This window comes from Canis aureus, chromosome 26 (assembly GCF_053574225.1).
Source record: "Canis aureus isolate CA01 chromosome 26, VMU_Caureus_v.1.0, whole genome shotgun sequence".
Taxonomy (NCBI): domain Eukaryota; kingdom Metazoa; phylum Chordata; class Mammalia; order Carnivora; family Canidae; genus Canis; species Canis aureus.
The window spans coordinates 22,618,991-22,628,104 of record NC_135636.1 but is presented as its reverse complement, the minus strand read 5'-3'; positions in this window follow the sequence as shown (position 1 = coordinate 22,628,104).

Below are 9,114 nucleotides of genomic sequence, written 5' to 3'. Positions count from 1 at the left end.
GAATAAGTCCTTAGAGGGTATCTTAAACTCCTAATCCCTCCTGAAATGTCCTAATGTCCTAATGCAGGCACTAATGCAGGCACTAGGATATCTCTAGGATCACCCCTTGTCAGAGGTGGAAGGCTGTGGGGATCATTGAGGCCAGATGAGGAAAAAAAGCCCCAGAAAAGCTAAGGGGCTTGTTGAATAAATGATCCTTTCTCCTTTTCTCCTGACCAAGATGTGTAGGGAGACATTGTGTCCTCATGATAGTCATTTCTTTATTGAGTTGTTATTATTATTATTAATAATAATGCTTTGTGGTATCCTGAGGGGCCTGAGGCCTTTGGCACATGTGATTAGAAACCTTCTTGAAGAGAGGGAGGCCCCATGTCTCATGTTCCAAGCTATACTCTCAGCGTATAGAGCTAGGCAGGGAGAGGAGTATAGGCAGTGAAGTAAATGGAGAATCACAGCAGGGTTTGAGGTATGTCTGTAGAGTCCAGTGGGGGTCCGAGCATTTAGCCCAATGTTGCTGGGGAGGGGAGCAGAAAATGTTTCCATGATGAAATGAAACCTGCGCTGAATGTTGAAGGCAAATAGGAATTTCCAAGGTAGGAAAAGGTAATTCCCCCAAATTCAACATACAGCCAACATTAGATTTAAAGATGATACTTTTTTATTTGGAGAGAGTTTTGCATAGGGTCATGAGAACAGAGTTTGGGGTCAAGTGGAATCTAAATCCTGGCACTATCACTTCCCTTGTGACCTTGAGCAAGTTCCTTAAGCTCTTTGAACCTCAATATCTTCAGCTGTGAATTGGGATAATAAACCTCACCTCATTGGATGGCCATCCAGTTCAAATGAGAGGAACAAATTCTTGACTTGTACAAAGCACTTGAGAAGCTATAGCTATGATGTTCTCACAGCAAACTTTTAATTATTATCATCATCAAATGAATGTTGATGCTTCTCCTACTGTGTTCAAGTGTTGAATGAATTTCATCTTGTCCTATGCACCCTCATTTGAGAGGACAGAAGATATTATACCCTGGACTACAGACTCAGAGAGAAGAGAGGACCTGCCCACTCTTACCTTATGTTGGGTTCCCCAAGAAGAAGATGCCAAATGAGCATGTGAGTACAAGTATCTTACTTGGGAGGTGATCTGAGGAAAGGGGAAAGAAACACTGAGAAGGGAAGTCAACCCATGCAGGAAGCATTTCAGTCTAGTCTAGCCCACCATGGGCAGTGAGCTCAGTTCCACAGGAACCCCCTGGGAGGCAGTGTAGAGCGCATGCCTTAAGGTTACCCCAACCATGGGGAATGCTGCATAGTTATCCAGCAACTCCAGTGGTGACTGAGAGCTGATCCTGGGGCATTTGTAGGCTGCATAGCAGACTGTAGTGGCCGGAGAGCAGGTGGGTGCTGGCAGCTGGGTGTGGGATGTGGCAGTGGCAAGGGGGGTGCCTTCAACAGGACACTATCAGTATCTCTTTCCCTGGTCTTGTGGCTAGGGAACTGAGTGACTGCATGAGCGGAGATGGGTGCCGGGGAGACAGGAAGGGAGTCTGAGGCCAGACAGAATTGGGACAGGTGCTGCATCTGCCTCTGGCATTTATGCTTTGCCTCAATGAGCAGTCTGATTTGGTGCCCTGGACAATTTAAGTGTTCTGTTTAAGATGCTCTTCCCTTAACATGGTGATTTATGGATAACTTTGCATTTTTACACTTTTGCTTCATCAAAAAGGGCCAAGAAAATATGTGACTACCCCCCAGTGTTCTCTGCCTTCAACCCTGCTTTACCTGTTATTAAATTCCCCATCAGTCCTCTCAGATCCAAAGAAAGATTATTAAACATTCCTACTCATAGGCAATTTTCATATGTGAACACCACACACGTTTTCTCTGTCTAGTGCCATGTGTTGTAACCTGACCCTGAGAACAATTTGGACCCAAGGGGGTTATTTGGGAGATAGTCCCAGGAGTCACTCTGTGGAGTAGGGATGTCAGACAGGGAAGGGAGGAAACACTAGTGGAAGGCACATTAATGGGTTAGTGTGGGCCCTCTGGAAACTGTCCTGCTTGAATGTCCCCTGAGGGGTGAGGAGTGAGGAAGCTGGAGTACAGTCCCCAATATCCCCCACCCCCACCCCCACTTCACTGGGTGAGGGTTGCTGCTGAGGAGCTAATTCCCAGGCACTTCCAGTGTGCTCTCTGCTCAGGGGAGCCCCTCCCCTGTCAGATAGTGCACTCAGGTAGGCCTGCTGGCTGGGGCTGAGGGAAACCAGCTATGAGAGCTCACTGGAGGATGGAAGGAGACCCTCTACCAGGAATACACAGGCACCGGAAGCCGCTTGACGTCCCCCTGGTGGGGGTGGGGCACAGCCATAAATGTGAATAACTCCTTCATCAGGCCACTCCCCTGCTCAACCAGCTTCCATGGATCCCTATTACTTATTTCATCTGAGCTAACTTCCCGAATTCTTGCCATTCCAGTGCCACCTGATAATTCTTTACCCTCTAATCCATAAATAATTATAACCATACAGAATGCATAATTAATCAAACTAACATTCCGGCTTTCAACACCATGTGTGCAGTGGGAGCTAATGAACATTTGGCTGATGGATTAGACCGTTTGGGACCTGCCTTGCCAGCCCTACACACAGCTAGCTGTATACTCATTCCCAGCCTTGCTCACCCCCTCACCCCTTCTGGGCCTGCAAGCCCACTTTTCACCTTTTGCCTGCCCAGTTCCTGTGTATTAATCAAGGCTTGGTTGTGGTTGCACCTCCACTGGGTCTTCTTCCTACCCTTGCTCCTTCATAGTGTATGTGCGCAAGGGTCACTTGTCAGGCCAGGGGCTATTTGCCATCTGGTTGAGTGTTGGCTCTTGCTGCAGGCGTGAGCTTTGTCTGCCCAAGGCTGGGGCTTGAGTCTCTTCTCTGTCCACATGGCACAGCCATGCACAGGGTCAAGTTCTTGATCAGTCCTCTGTGAACACTGCTGTGATGGGAGTTGGCGATAGGATTATGAGGATGATAGCGGATGCCGTTGGTGCCCTGCACACATCTCTGCAGCATTCACTCTGTACCCTAAAGCTGCTTGTGGTGAACAAGCACCAGGACTTCCTTTTCTGGCTGGGGAGTGTGTATGGCCTGTATGTAGGGCAAGAAGAGGTGTGTATCACCTCTTCTTGCATACATTAGACTAACACACATACCCCCACAATGAACTACAGAGCAGGAAGGACCCTTTGGCAGTTGGCCACTTCCTCATCTTCAGGTGAGATCACTTTGAAGGGTATGCTGGGTGTTCTCCCAGGGTTGGACCTGCCTTGCCAGCTTTATACACAGCCAGACTTGTTCCCAGCCTTGCTCAGAGGAACAGCTCCAGAAGCCCACAGGGGTAACTTGCTGGAAAATGTACTCCCGTTTTGGGGCTGCTTTCTCTTATTTTTTCAGTTCTCAACTCTCTCGTGAGTATTTCCTACAGTCACTTCTCCCCAGATTAAACTTGCACTCAAATCCTTTTCTCAAAGTGTGCATTCAGGGTCATCCAAACCATGTGGGTGACCTCAACATGAGATCAAGTAGGTATAGGTCTGTGAAGCATTCTGAGATTGTTGGAGGTCACGTGCCTATGAGGGCTGGGAGACCATGAGTGTTAGGGGCCAGGTGGACCTGAGGTGTTGTACTTAGGGGTAGGTCTGAGGTCAAGGGAAGGATCAGGTGGGCATGGGAAGCAGAGTTTCTCAGTGTAAGCTCTTTGCTAAAGAAGAGAGAGATTGATGAACTTGCAGTGACCCTGAAGCTTGTTAGGCCCTGAGCATTGCCAAAAGACGTGCTTTGACTGGAAAGTTTACTACAAAGTAGTTTGGATATTGGGAGAAAGTACCACTTTTGCCAGCCAAAACCCACATCTTTCTGAGTCTGAGAGGCTGCTTGGGTACCTTTTGCCAAGGCATCTGCATACCTTTGTCCTGACACAGTACTTGATCTGTTCCCCACCAAGAGAAACTTGAATTGGTGGTTATGACCTACCCTTTGGGGTCATGGATGGACCTCTAACCCCATCTCAGATTTACCTCCAGTCCTGGCTTCAGAAAAAAACCCCATACTTGCCCTAGGCTGATTCCCCCACTACCCCCAAGCCATTAGACTAACCTATACATCCAATTTCAGATATTGCTCCAGAAACAGATGCTGTCACTTCAAGGAGACTAGCAAAGAGGAAGTGGGTCCTTGAGTGCAGCCAACTCATAGCTGGAGCTCTGAGGGCACATAATCCCAAATATCCTATGGGGTAGAAGCTCTCCTAGGGCTTGAATTCTAGGTGATTCTATAATGTGACCTTGGCAAAGAGTACCAAAGGCCTTCGTGACTATGTGAATTTCATTTCTCATGCATCCATCTGTTCATCCTGAATCTGGAACACTTTTACCCATTGAAGGAATTAAACAGGAGTTGGAAAAAGCTCAGCAAGACCAGCCAAAGACTCAAAGAACATTTGGCTCAAGGAAATTCTAGAAGAGAAAGAGCTGGTGAAAAGGGAGCCTGGAATCCTGGCAGCTACCTCCTACCCAGAGCAGGAAGGGTAGTAAAGCTGCCAAAGGAAAGATCCAGGCCAGGCTGGGAAGCTGCCTTCATACATGGCTAAGGATGAGAGAGGCAATGGGACTCCATTCTCTAATGAAGTACAACACAGAAGCAATCAGCTTTGTTGGGGCTGGTTAAAGGGGACCCTGAAGACGTGCTGAGGAATTTGTTTGGTAAAAAAATCTTCTGATTGGGAGAGAAAGGCCTTGTTTTTACTAATTCTGGTTCTTTCATTAGCAGGATGGATAATTTTTTTGTCTTTCATGAAATTAAAAAAAAATTGAACTCTCATTCACTCTGGAAAGTGAACAAAAGTGTACTGCAAAGCCCCTACCCTGTGCTCTTTTCCTAGCCACTACCTCCTCAAGGATAGCCACTATCCTGACTTTTAACAGAATAGATTAATTTTGCCAGTTCTTGAAAGTCAAATAAATGGAATTATTCAGTGCATATTCTTTCGTGTCTTTCATTTTCCCTTCAACATTACATATGTGAAATTTATCCATATCGTGTGTAACAACAGGCCATTCTTTTTCATTGCTGTATAGTATTTCATTTTATTGCTATACCATGGTTTATTTGTTCATTCTGCTTTGGATGTATGTATGAATTGTTACCAGTTTTTAGCTGTTAAGAATAAAGCTGCTACTGCATTCTTGTGCATGTCTTGACAGATAAATGCTTGCGTTTCCATTGCACATACCCCAAGGAGTGGGATTGCTGGGCCACAGAGTAGGCATCTATTTAGTATTTTTAGATACTACAAAGTAGTTTTCCAAAATATTTTCAGCAACCTCACTCTCACTAGCAATGAATGAAATTTCCAATTGCTCTGTATTCTTGCCAATACTTGATACTTTTTGTATTTTTCATCTTCCCATCCTGGTGGTTATGTAATGATATCACATTATGGTTTTATTTATTTATTTATTTATTTATTTATTTATTTATTTATTTTTAAGATTGTGTTTATTTATTCATGAGACACACACACACACACACACACACACACAGAGGCAGAGACACAGGCAGAGGGAGAAGCAGGCTCCATGCAGGAAGGCCTGACATGGGACTTGATCTCAGGTCTCCAGGATTAGGCCCTGGGCTGAAGGTGGTGCTAAACTGCTGAGCCACCTGGGCTGCCCCACATTATGGTTTTAATTTCCATTTTCCTTATGACTAATCAGGTTGGGCAACTCATACTCATGTTTGTTGACTATTTGGATATCTCTGTAGTGAAGCGTTTGTTCAAAACAAGCTTGTTCAAAACTTTTGCCCATTTTTCTGTTGGGTGGTTTGTCATTCTCTTATTCATTGCCCACAGTGGCTGTGTGATTTTGAGCAAATCTCTACCCCTGTATAGGCCTTTGATTTCTCACATTATGTATTATTATTCCCTAAGGTTCTGGGGGTAGGGTTCACAATCCTGGACTTTTAAGTAAGCTTATTTCAAGTCCATGACACCTCTCTGTTATGGGCAAATGACTCAGGCTGGTCCAATGAGACATTTGTTGAATATTTTGGGAAGATTAAGTTCTTTCTTCTGGGATTTCTGGATGTGAGGATGATGTTAGATGATGTTAGGTCTTGTTGCCGTTGACCCATGAAGACATGAAGAGTTGCTCAAGTGAAACCAACACCAAGGAGAGCAGAGAATGGAAAGAGAGAGAGAATGTGTGTGTGTGTGTGTGTGTGTGTGTGTGTGAGAGAGAGAGAGAGAGAGAGAGAGAGAGAGAATTGATGAAACCATCCTTTTTAGTTTTTCTGGGAGCCAGCATTTTCCTTATCACTTAAAAGGAAGAAAATTAGTTTTGTGATTGCTATTGATGCCTTGCCCATGTTATCTCTTTGGCACTCACTATTCCCTTTCCTACCTATAGCTTTCTGCTCACAAGCACTTGAGACTGAGGATATTTCCTAGTTTTTGGAATCTCCTTGTGTAGGGAAGGCTGGAATACTGGGGCTTAGGAGTCCTGGAAGTAACCCTGAACTAATGACAGATAGAAGTTGGTGGATAAACACTAGCTTCCTCTCCCTTATGTGGGACACCTTGATGTGTTCTATACAGTCCCTAAGAATTCTTCAGCATAAGTGAGCTCCCAGCTTTTCAACGTGGTGACCTGTTCACTGATGCCCCTTCATGGGCTGCCTTCCCTGCCTTGTCTTACTTTCTCACTCCTCTCTTGGTGCTGCCTGAGATCATCTCCTTTTTATTTTTTAAAAGATTTTATTTATTTATTCATGAGAGACACAGAAAGAAGGCAGAGACATAACCAGAGGGAGAAGCAGACTCCTTGCAGGGAGCCTGATGTGGGACCTGATCCCGGAACTCCGGGATCACACCCTGAGCAGAAGGCAGATGCTCAACCGCTGAGCCACCCAGGTGTTCTAGATCATCTACTAAATAAACCTCTTGCATAGCAATTCTTGTCTCACAGCCTGCTTTTGGGAGATCCCAAACAAAGATAATGAAGGAACTGGACTCTAAGCCAAAATTTCCATAAGCATTATGGAATCCAAGTTAATCTAATGTAATCAGATTCAGTTTGAGGGCTCTGTATGGAGCTTGAGTAAGTCCCGGAGCACCTAAATGAGTATAAAGTCATCACTGCCTTCAAGAGCGCTGCCAGTTTGGTGAGAAGATAAGACTCCCTAATAAAACACTTGCATAAATATTTTTCAGAACTCTGATGTTACCAGGCAGGGACCTGTGCTGGGGGTATCTGGCTAAATTTGGCCAGAATCCCCAATTTTATGGTTGCTGAGAATCCAGAGACTTCCTACCAATGTCTTCAAATTCCCAACAGAAGACTGGGCACAAAGCCCATAGCCACAGAGATCTGATCACATACAGCATTTTGATAGTTTGGTAATTTTAGGAAAGGTTTGGAAAACTATGAAAGTAATCCTATCTCTCATCCCACAGCCATTTCCCATGCTGCTGAGGCCATATCTCCTTGAGCAATACCTCCTTCCAGAGGACCCTTCTCATTGGGATTGCCCCTAAGCCATTGGTTCAATCTTCTTTCTTGGTGGAAAACCTGCTGGGCTGGCCAACCTTCTCCAGGGCTCTTTGGAAATTGGAATAAATCAATATTTGCCCTTCTTAAAAACTGAAGTCTAGCTTGATCTTGAAGTTATCTTTGATCCCCTTCTTTCTCTCATCCTTCAAATCCAATATGGTGGCAAAACTAATTGGCTCAACTTTCATGATACATCCAAAATCTGAGCACCTCTTACCTCTCCACTGCCACCACCCTAGCTTGAGCCACTATCTTCTCTTTCCCTGATGAGTGCAATAGCTTCCCCACAGGTCTCATGATTGCCAATATAGTTTTCCTTACTAGAAGCAGATTTATCTTTCTAAACTTGTAGGCCACATCAGTATATAAACTCCTCTTTGCTCAAAACCCATCAAAGGCTCCTCATCTCATTCTGAGTTAAATATGGAGCCTTTCCATGATACACAAGCAGGGGTTGGCTTTCTTCACCACTTTGACTTGAGCATCTACTGTTCTCTGCCCACTTTCATCCAGCCACACTTCCCTCTTGCTGTTTTCTGAACCTTCCAAGAAAGGTCACACCTCAGGGCCTTTGCATGTGCTGTTCCCTCTGCCTGGAATGTTTTTCCTTAGATGTCAGCTTGATTCAATCCTCACTCATGTGGAATTCTTACTCAGAACGAATGGTCTTGACCATTCGTATAAAATATCACCCCCTATTGGCACTCTCTAGTGCCTTACTCTATTTTATTCATCCCTTTGATGTATTAATTGCATATAAAAGTAAAATAATTGGCTTATTGTTTATCTCTTTGCCAGTATATAACCTTCTTGAGATACAGCAATTTGTTGTTGTTGTTGAATACTATAATCTTCGTGCCAAACACAGAATATTTGTTGAATGAATGAATGAATTTCAACCTTGAGAAAGTCTGGAGCTCCTAGGGCTGCTCCTGAGCTTTGATCTACAGAGATAACACAATAATATTATAATGGGTAAGACTCATTGCTTGGTCTGAGAGCACAAGTGAGACTATGTCTCGTTAGCATTTAAATTAAGCCTTAGTCTTTACCTACCCAGATTAATGGCAGTCCAGTATCTTTCTTTGGGCTGAATTACCCCTGAGCCCCAGAGATTTACATAGTCCAGTGGAGCCCCTCCTGCTTCTAGAATCCCTATAGAATAGAAGAATCTGATTAATCTCTGGCAGATCCTTTTTTTCTGATGCCCTCAGCAATTCGCTCTTCGTGCAGCAAGACTTTGTTTGTTAGAGAAAAACATGGATGAAGGGGGAAGACCATGACTCTTACATCAGTGGAAGATGATAGTCACGTTTTGCTTTCCTTTCCTTTCCGGTGTTAAATGTGGAGCTCCAGCACCTTAGTTCCAGGAGAAGAAGAGTAGGCGATGTCTGCTGCTCGGATCGGTGCTGCAGGGAACACAGACACTACAGTGGAGAGATGGAAGTTAACTGTGATATGTGGGCTGGGAGAAGCGTAGGCTGGACCTCTTGTTTCATGCCTTCTTGATC